The 8,547-nt window shown below is 37.4% G+C and overlaps 1 protein-coding gene and 1 long non-coding RNA gene across 10 annotated transcripts in view; both read right to left on the reverse strand.

Moving 5' to 3' along the window:
- The window catches only part of LOC149132186 (uncharacterized), a 158,352-nt gene extending 150,382 nt beyond the window's left edge, over nucleotides 1-7,970 (reverse strand). The window contains exon 1 of the long non-coding RNA XR_016244727.1: nucleotides 7,832-7,970. This is a non-coding gene — a long non-coding RNA (uncharacterized LOC149132186). The remainder of the gene's footprint in view (nucleotides 1-7,831) is intronic.
- The window catches only part of LOC106883550 (protein diaphanous homolog 2), a 124,605-nt gene extending 116,635 nt beyond the window's left edge, over nucleotides 1-7,970 (reverse strand). For 5 of the 9 annotated variants that reach the window (XM_089365014.1, XM_089365008.1, XM_089365012.1 and 2 more), the window contains exon 1: nucleotides 7,828-7,970. The gene's annotated coding sequence lies outside the window, so the exon portion shown is untranslated. Of the gene's footprint in view, nucleotides 1-7,818 lie in introns of all 9 variants that reach the window. The other 4 variants (XM_089365013.1, XM_089365006.1, XM_089365011.1 and 1 more) reach the window with 1 other exon arrangement.
- Nucleotides 7,971-8,547: the final 577 nt, after the last annotated feature.

Consider the following 8,547-nt stretch of genomic DNA (forward strand, 5'->3'; position numbering starts at 1 on the left):
GCAACTCAAAGGTCGCCATTTTAACACCATTGTCAAGATCAGGAGTGAATCACCAAAGGTCCTCAACTTACTTACAGAAAATGACTTCCAGACCAGATTCCAAAAGTGGCAGGAATGCTGGGACCAGTGTATTGCTGCACATGGCAACTATTTCGAAGTAGATGATGTTAAAACTTAGGCAAATAAGTAATTTTTTATCAAACATAACTACCCCAGGAACTTTTTGATACCACCTCATATACCATTCACCTTATGCCATAAAACATGTTGATAAATTTGAAGGAAAGCTTAAAATAATAAAAGAAGTCCTAACAAAACTAGATCAATAAAATATACCTCTGATGGACAATTTCAACTTCTCCAACACCAAATGACCTGAGAGCAATATAATTTCAGGAATAACATACAAAAACAGAATCAAGCAGAATTCTTAATTGATCTCATGAAACAAACAATACTACTCCTAGTCAGGAACATCTTCGGCCTCTATTTCAACCTATAACATATAACTCATCCAAAATGTAAAGGTGCCACCCATGATTTTCTCAGACCACAACATTCTAGAAGTAACAATGTATGGCCCAAAACTACTTAAAGATGTATACAACAAAGGAAACATCCAAACCCTATCCAGTTTGAATTTCTATAAGGCTAACTAGAAGTCAATTGGAAAGCAGATCCTCAAACAAAATTGGCCTTAAAGTCTCTCTGTACAAGATTGTGATATGAAATTCAAAGAATTTCTGTTAATAATATATGCCATATATATTAAAATTGTCAGAGAGAGAAGAACCAATATACAGGAAAATATTATCCACTGAGACAGGAGAGTCCTTATGAGACACAGAAAAAGGTCTCAAATCATTTAAATAAACTTAATGATAGTGAGAAGTCCATCATCATCATTTAACATGTTTTCCGTGCTGGCATCGGTTGGATGGTTTGATAGGAACTGGCCAGCAGAAGAGCTACCCAGGCTCCATATTTGTTTTGGCACAGTTTCTACAGCTGGAAGCCCTTCCTAATACCAGCCACTTTACAGAGCGTATTGTGTGCTTTTACACAGCACTGGCACAAGTGCTTTTACACAGCACCAGTACAGGTGCTCTTCACATGGCACCTGCACCCACAAGCCTGCAAAATTAGGAATGCTCAGCTGGAGTGGAATGCAGGTGACATACCTGTCTGCAAGGACAATCATGATTTCACTTAGCTTGATGTCTTCTCAAGCATAAGTCCCTCCTTAAAAAAAATTACCATAAAAAAGAGGGGTAAAATAGAAAGCAGCACTGTTAAAATTATAAAAATGAACCCTAAAGCCTTTTATAAATTTGCAAAATAATTTGCTTTCGTATGCTACATGATAAGGCCTCAGTTTGAAGAAAATGGTTTACTGACTGCAAGCCCTGTGAGGAAAGTGTTTTCACATCCCCACTGGGAGATATGCTAATAAGCAAGCCTTCACACTACATATCTACATGGGAAAGAGACAATCATCAATTACACTGACATAAAAGAAGAGGATATAATATCAGTTTCAAATTTTGACACCAGGCCAGTAATTTCAGGGGAGGATTAAGTTGATAACATTGACCCCAGAGCTCAACTGATACTTATTTTATTGACCCCAAAAGGATAAAAGGCAAAGTCAACCTTGGCGAAATTTGATCTCAGAACAAAAAGGCAGATGAAATATCATTAAGATTTTTCCCAGCATGTTAATGAGTCTGCCAGCCTACCAACTTAGAAAAGGAGGCAATATCAGCCACAGATGAGATGAACTAAAATTCAGCAATGGGCCCCTATTGGTTTGCTAGTTACTCTTCTGAAGACAAACAAGAAAGCTCTTGCAAAGCCACTGCAGATACTTTCCAAAGTTTCTTTGCATGTGGCAAACTTCTCAAAATGTTAAAAAAAAATTATGCGGAGTACATGTGAAGGTTAGAGAGGAATGAAGCTAGTATGCTCCACTGGATGTGTAAGAGAAGTTAGGCATAAGAGGAATTGGATGCAGTGTACAAGAGAGAAGACTGCACTGGTTTGGTCATGTGATGCAAATGATGCCGATAGCTCCATAAAGTGCCAATCACTCTAAGTTAACGGAATACGTGGAAGTGGGAGACCCAGAAAGACTTGGGATGAAGTATTGAAGAATCACTTCAGAATGCTGAACCTTTCAAGCCAGATGACAAAGGACCTAGATGCCTGGCGCCTACTGGTACTCAAGAAGACCCATGCTCCACAGCAGGAGTGCTAAGGCTGGTTCCCCTGGTGGAGAGGATTGGCCTGCAAGAGTCCTGTGCTAGTGCCACATAGAAAGCACTCATGCTGGTGCTATTTAAAAGCACCCATGCGATGCCACATAAAAGCACCTATGCAGTGCTACGTAAAAGTACCCAGCATACTCTGTGAAGTGGTTGGCATTAGGAAGGGCATCCAGTCGTGGAAACTATACCAAATCAGACTGGAGCCTGGTGCAATTCTCCAGCTTGCTAATCCTGGTCAAACCATCCAACCCATGCCAGCATGGACAACAGACGTTAAATGATGATGATGATGATAAGAGGAAACAGAGCATATGCTCTTACCGCACATATGAAAAAAGTCATGGAACACATTGTCAGAAGGAATCTGATCAAGTTCCTAGAAAATAGCTTGCTCACTAGCATGCAGCATAGCTTCCCTCCACAAAGGAGCTGCCTTATACAGCAACCATGACTGGATACTAAAACAACTGCTCAACCATTTAAATTTGGATGTGATATTATCTCAACTTTGCCAAGGTTTTCAATAAAGTTGAGCATAAAATGTCACAAACTGTGTGATTTTGATATAGTTGGAGAACTCAGGGAGAGGCTGCTTGACAGGTAGGACTCAGTCACAACCAAAGGTGTTGTCTCTAAGGAGACATCAATTATCAGGAAATTGTACTGGGGCCACTACTGTTTATAGTGGCTCTCTCTCTCTCTCTCTCAAATATGCCCCCAGTCACTCTCACCAGCTATGCTGGCAATACTATAACTTCACCAACAATCAAGGATCTTGATGGTAACTCAAAACTACAGGAAGATCTGAAAGTAATATACAAGTGGGCTGAAGAGAACAACATTCAGTCCAATGCTATTGGCTCGCAAACAGATTGCAATCGGAATACACAGGACCAAAATCACTGTCTGGGTATCCACATGAGTTAAGATGTATCATTCTGTATACAGATTACTATAATAACAACAATGTGCAGACAAGTGGCTAGTTGAATTCATGTTTCACTTATAAAAAACATTTGTTCTCAGTCGCCTGAGATTTGGTTACCACAATGTTCTGCTTGAGGTAATCCAAAGTCACTACACCAAGAGGGTTACCTCCATACAACAAAAGAGCTACTGCAAGAGGCTCTACTCCCTAGAGAGAGAGAGAGGATATGTATGTCGTTATTCAGTTTTATTTCAAGATTTCTTGCCAATAGAAAAAGAGCTGGTTCCTAACCTAGATACAACACTCCTTCATTGGAATTACAACATTAACAACACAGGGTGTATGTGTCTGTGTGTGTGTGTGCACGCACACATGTGTATATGTGCAGATTTGTATGTTTTGTTTTATGTATATATTCTCATGTGTATAGTTGCATATTTAATCGTGCACATATATATTTAAATCATAAACTTCTGGAAAGTTTTACAGATTTTTAGTTTTAGTGATGGATTGGATCTGTAGTCTTCAAATCAGCTTTCTCTGTTCTAGTTTTGAGAAGGCTAATTTCTCAACATTAGTACTTTAGGCAGTGTGTTGCATATCTCAGGGCCCCAATAATTACAGGTATAAACCTGAACTTGAAATCTGGATAAAGTAACTGCAGATTTCTCAATAATTCAGTGTAGGTATTCTTTTTTTCACTGATCTTCAGTATAATAATGTTAACATCCTCTGGGCAGCTAATTTCCACAACTGTACACAGTTTCTCTTGCCTATCCCAAATCATTGTGCTTACAGTTTATTGAGGTTTTGACTGGGACATTCCACCAGTACTCCTTTTTATTGAGTGGCTATGACTTCTACCATATTATGCAGTCTTATTTCTTCCTCCATGGGGTTATCCTTCTGATGGATTTCATTATAGAGTGTCCTAGCTACATCATCATGTCTCATCCATAGATAATACTGTGGTGACATTTTCAGACAATTGCTTATGATGTAGGTGATATCTTCAGTGCTAACTCCACAAAGTCTGCATCAGTTGTCACATTTTACTGCTTTTCCTGCATCTCTATCTCTTTTATGCATCAGGTATTTGGTTGATATTTCTTGTTTCTGGCTCACAAATGCATACCCTTCAAAGTGGGAGGCAGTAATTTGGTTACTGGTCCATGATAGACTGCTTTGATGATCAATGTTACTATCACCTCAGAGCTTTCTATTAATATATCCATGCATAGTTTTCTGCTCATATATGCTCATCCTTTCAGCTGATGATACATTGTGGTAGAGACGTGCAACTTCTTTGGGCATGTATTTAAGACTATCAGACAAGGAATGCTGCCCAAGGAGCTGCCATCCAAGTCATATGATGTTATCAATCTCATGTATGCAAACTTAGTCAAGGGATGCACTTCAACATTCGGTGGTTAAAAGATGTTGCTGAAAGGATATGATACAACATTCAAAGGCATTTTGGATCAATATTAAGCCTCTGCCGCTTTGTTTTCATTTTAAGCAGAGGCAGTCTACTACGTCACTGCTTATGTGGAAATTACATGTGCTTGTTATATTCTCCAGGTTTTCACATCAATGGCTTGGATCTCATCAAGCAGTCCAAATGTTGATATGAGTACTGACACTGCAAACACATTGTAGGCCACTGTTTTATTGAATGCAGAGAGTTCTGAGGTTCAAATTTTCTTTATTCAGCTGTAATATTCTTTAGTGGTAAGTGTTTCATTACAGGTGCCATTGCAAGATATGTTTTCATCCACCATAGATACCTGTAGCATTCTTCATCAGATATAGAAGAAACAGTCAAGTCATTGATGGAGATGTTGCTAGTCTGGTTTACAGTTTTCCCCTTTTTCACAACCATATAACAACATTTATCCTCATCAAACTCCAACCCTACATCCTTTGAGAATGGTATAACTAGGTCAAGGCTCATTTTCATCTTGTGTATATTCTTTGCATAAAGTTTCAAATCATCCACAAAGAAACAGTGTGTAATTTTGTTATTTCTGTTTCCTTGTGAACAAATGAGATATCCTTCAGACTCCCTTAACATGAATGACAAGGGGTTCACAGAAAGTATAAACATCACAGAGAGGCTGTCCCTTCGGAATAAGCATGCCTATGCGATACTGTATTCTATCGGTGATAATACAGTCACTCTTTGTGTTTAATTTCAAGATGGTGACCCACAATGAAGTTAGGTCAGCTATGGCTAGCTCACTGGAACTTTAGCAAGTTGAAGGTCTTCTACCATCCATGAGTGGGGAACAGCCAAAGATTTTCTTGTAGTCTACCCACATTGAAACTAGGTTCCTGTTATGCTCTCGCACCTCTGACATCACAGTTTTGTTGATTAACAATTGCTTAGCACATCCTCAGACTCCTTTCTACCTAGCTACTTGTTCTGCTGTGACGATGTTAAGGCGGCAAGCTGGCAGAAACGTAAGCACATCAGGCAAAATGTTTAGCGGTATTTTGTCTGCCGTTACGTTCTGAGTTCAACTTTGCTTTTCACCCTTTCGGGGTCGATAAATTAAGTACCAGTTATGCACTGGAGTCGATGTAATTGACTTAATCCCTTTGTGTGTCCTTGTTTGTCCCCTCTATGTTTAGCCCCTTGTGGGCAATAAAGAAATAAGAAACGTTAGCACGCCAGGTGAAATGCTTAGTGGTATTTTGTCTGCCACTACATTCTAAGTTCAAATTCTTCCGAGGCCAACTTAGCCTTTCATCCTTTCAGGGTCGATTAAATAAGTACCAGTTACACACTGGGGTCGATGTAATCGACTTAATTCCTGGTTTGTCCCATCTATGTTTAGCCATCTGTGGGAAATAAAGACATAGATGTTATTGGTTTCACAATGGTCCTCAAGGAAGAGGTTTAAGCATGTTGTATATATCTTATACATTAAGTTCTGGCATGCAATTGGCCAGTAGTTTTTTTGCCATGTGGGTTGTTCTGCATTTGGGGATTAATTTTGTCTCTGTCAGAGCTAACCAGTGTGGTATGCTACTGTTCCCATTGAGAGCTTGCTGGTACAGATTGATAAGATATAGTTGGTAGAAGGTGAGCTCCTTGTACCAATATCCAATAATCAAGTCTCTTCCAGAAACTTTTCCATCCTGGAGTTTCTAGATCACAATTGCAAGGGTATCACCATCAATGCTGTATGTATGTATGTATGTATGTATGATGTATGTACGTCATACATACATACATGGTGGGGTCAAGCGTCTAACTAGGATTGAAAGTTATACCAATCACTGAACTGCATGGTACCAAAGACCCCGCCCTTTCCGTCAAGAGCAAGTGCCCAATATTGTAACAGCTTAGGGTTCAAAGGCTCGGATGTGTTAAAAGAATATTTAAACAAATTTATATCTGAGATACGACATGAAACCACATATTGGAAAGACACAGAAACAAGGGCAGCTTTATCTAACGCACTGCTTCAGTGAAAAGTGAGACAGTAAAGGGTTTGAAATATTCTAGCAATCACGTTATTTCCAACATGGCCACAGCCACTGACAACCAGAAAAAGTTTGTTATTAATCATTCTAAATTATGATTTGGCATAAAAAAAACATTTTGTTTGAAGTGTCGCTTCCTCGTTGTTCGTAATTTTTCACCTCCAAAATTTTTCGGAGATTTTTTTTTCTGTTTTATGCTTTAAAAACGTTACGCAATATATTTGAAAATTAATAATTTGAGATATTCAAAACTTAAATCTGAAAATCATTTCAAATTGAGAAATTTAAGTAAAGTTTTGGCAGACAAAATTCTGTTCCTCTCAACAATTTTAAATCGTAATCTACAGAGTTTTATAACCCGCATAAATCTGAAGTAATTCTCGTTTTTCTTTTCGTTTTGTTTGTTTTTTTCGCGCACTAATTTTCCGATTCATTTCTATAGGAATGCCATCTGACACATAAAGTGTGTGTGTGCGTGGGTGACTGTGAATGTATCTATGTATGTATGCAACAAAATTTATCCCACCCCTATTAAGAAAATGTGTCAGGTAAACATCTTCACAAAGATGTTAATTATCAAGTGTCACAAAGGCTGTAAATATCCAGATGTAATAGTTGTATACATAATATAAAAGGGTGAACCAGTCTTAAGTATAAACAATAACAGTTTTGCCTTTTTTTTTTTCACAATTGAAAGTGAAACGTGTCTAATTATTGCGTGTTCTTTATTTACAGTTGAAACTAAATTATACATGCATAATACACATGTTTAATGTAACTGTGCATCTGTCTGTGTGCAATTTATAAGGATATAGAAGTATTTGGTTGATGTCGATGTTCAATATTAAGATGTAAATAAAGACAATGTGAAAAGTGTACAAAACAGATACGGAACAAATGATTAAGAATTTGGTTAATACAACGTAATAGTAAGATAATTGTGATTTTTCATGTAATATAAACCCTACTTTGTAGCTACTGTAAATCTCAAAAAGTAGGAGCGGCACAATAAATATTAACGTTAATATCTATGCGTTTATCGTAAGAAACAAACGATATATGAAAAGGAGAAAATATGCGAATCATAAATGAATGATTTCATTTCAAAAAGTTAAAATATTTCTATGTTACAATGACTACTCACAAAACTGGTCCTTTTTTTATCCATATTTTTGTTAGGATACACGACAATTCGTAATTTTCAGCTTTTTTTAATGAGCAACCTAATTGTTCTACGGACGAACTGGACTATTTATATTAGTCTACAAGCGCCATTTTAATATAATAACCAATCAAATTACATTTCTTATCCCTCCAACGACCGACTATATCACGTGATACGTTTTTCTTTAGTGGTGCTAATATTATATAATTGCCGATATTTTACTATTCGTTTTTTTTTATTGTAACAAATGTATTTGATGTTGGCAAAGGTAAAGAATACGCACACCCGGGGTTTGGGTTTAGCGTTAGGGTTACTGTTTTTGTTGTGCTGAAAACGGATGGTGTGCATATTCTTTAACTCCACCTTTGATGTTTTTAAGCAGAACTTAATGGAGAGCTAGTGAAACTGCTTTATGGCCAAATCCTTTATATGCAATATGCTTACGTGTGAGAAATTTTGTGGTGTCCTCTGAAAGCTTAGAGAGTGGAATTATTGCTGAGAGAGTAATTACTGAAAAGACTTCTGTATGAAAAACAACAGCTGTAAGCATTGTAAATCTAATTAGAAATACTTATGCGCTGAGAATGATAGCTCAGACTACTTTCACTTTAGTTATTTTTAGTATGTACGGGAGATAATTTCAGACATGTTTAAATTTTATTACATTTCCTCAGGAAAAAATTACTCTTACTGTG

This window comes from Octopus bimaculoides, chromosome Z, assembly GCF_046866305.1.
Source record: "Octopus bimaculoides isolate indiv1 chromosome Z, ASM4686630v1, whole genome shotgun sequence".
Lineage (NCBI taxonomy): Eukaryota > Metazoa > Mollusca > Cephalopoda > Octopoda > Octopodidae > Octopus > Octopus bimaculoides.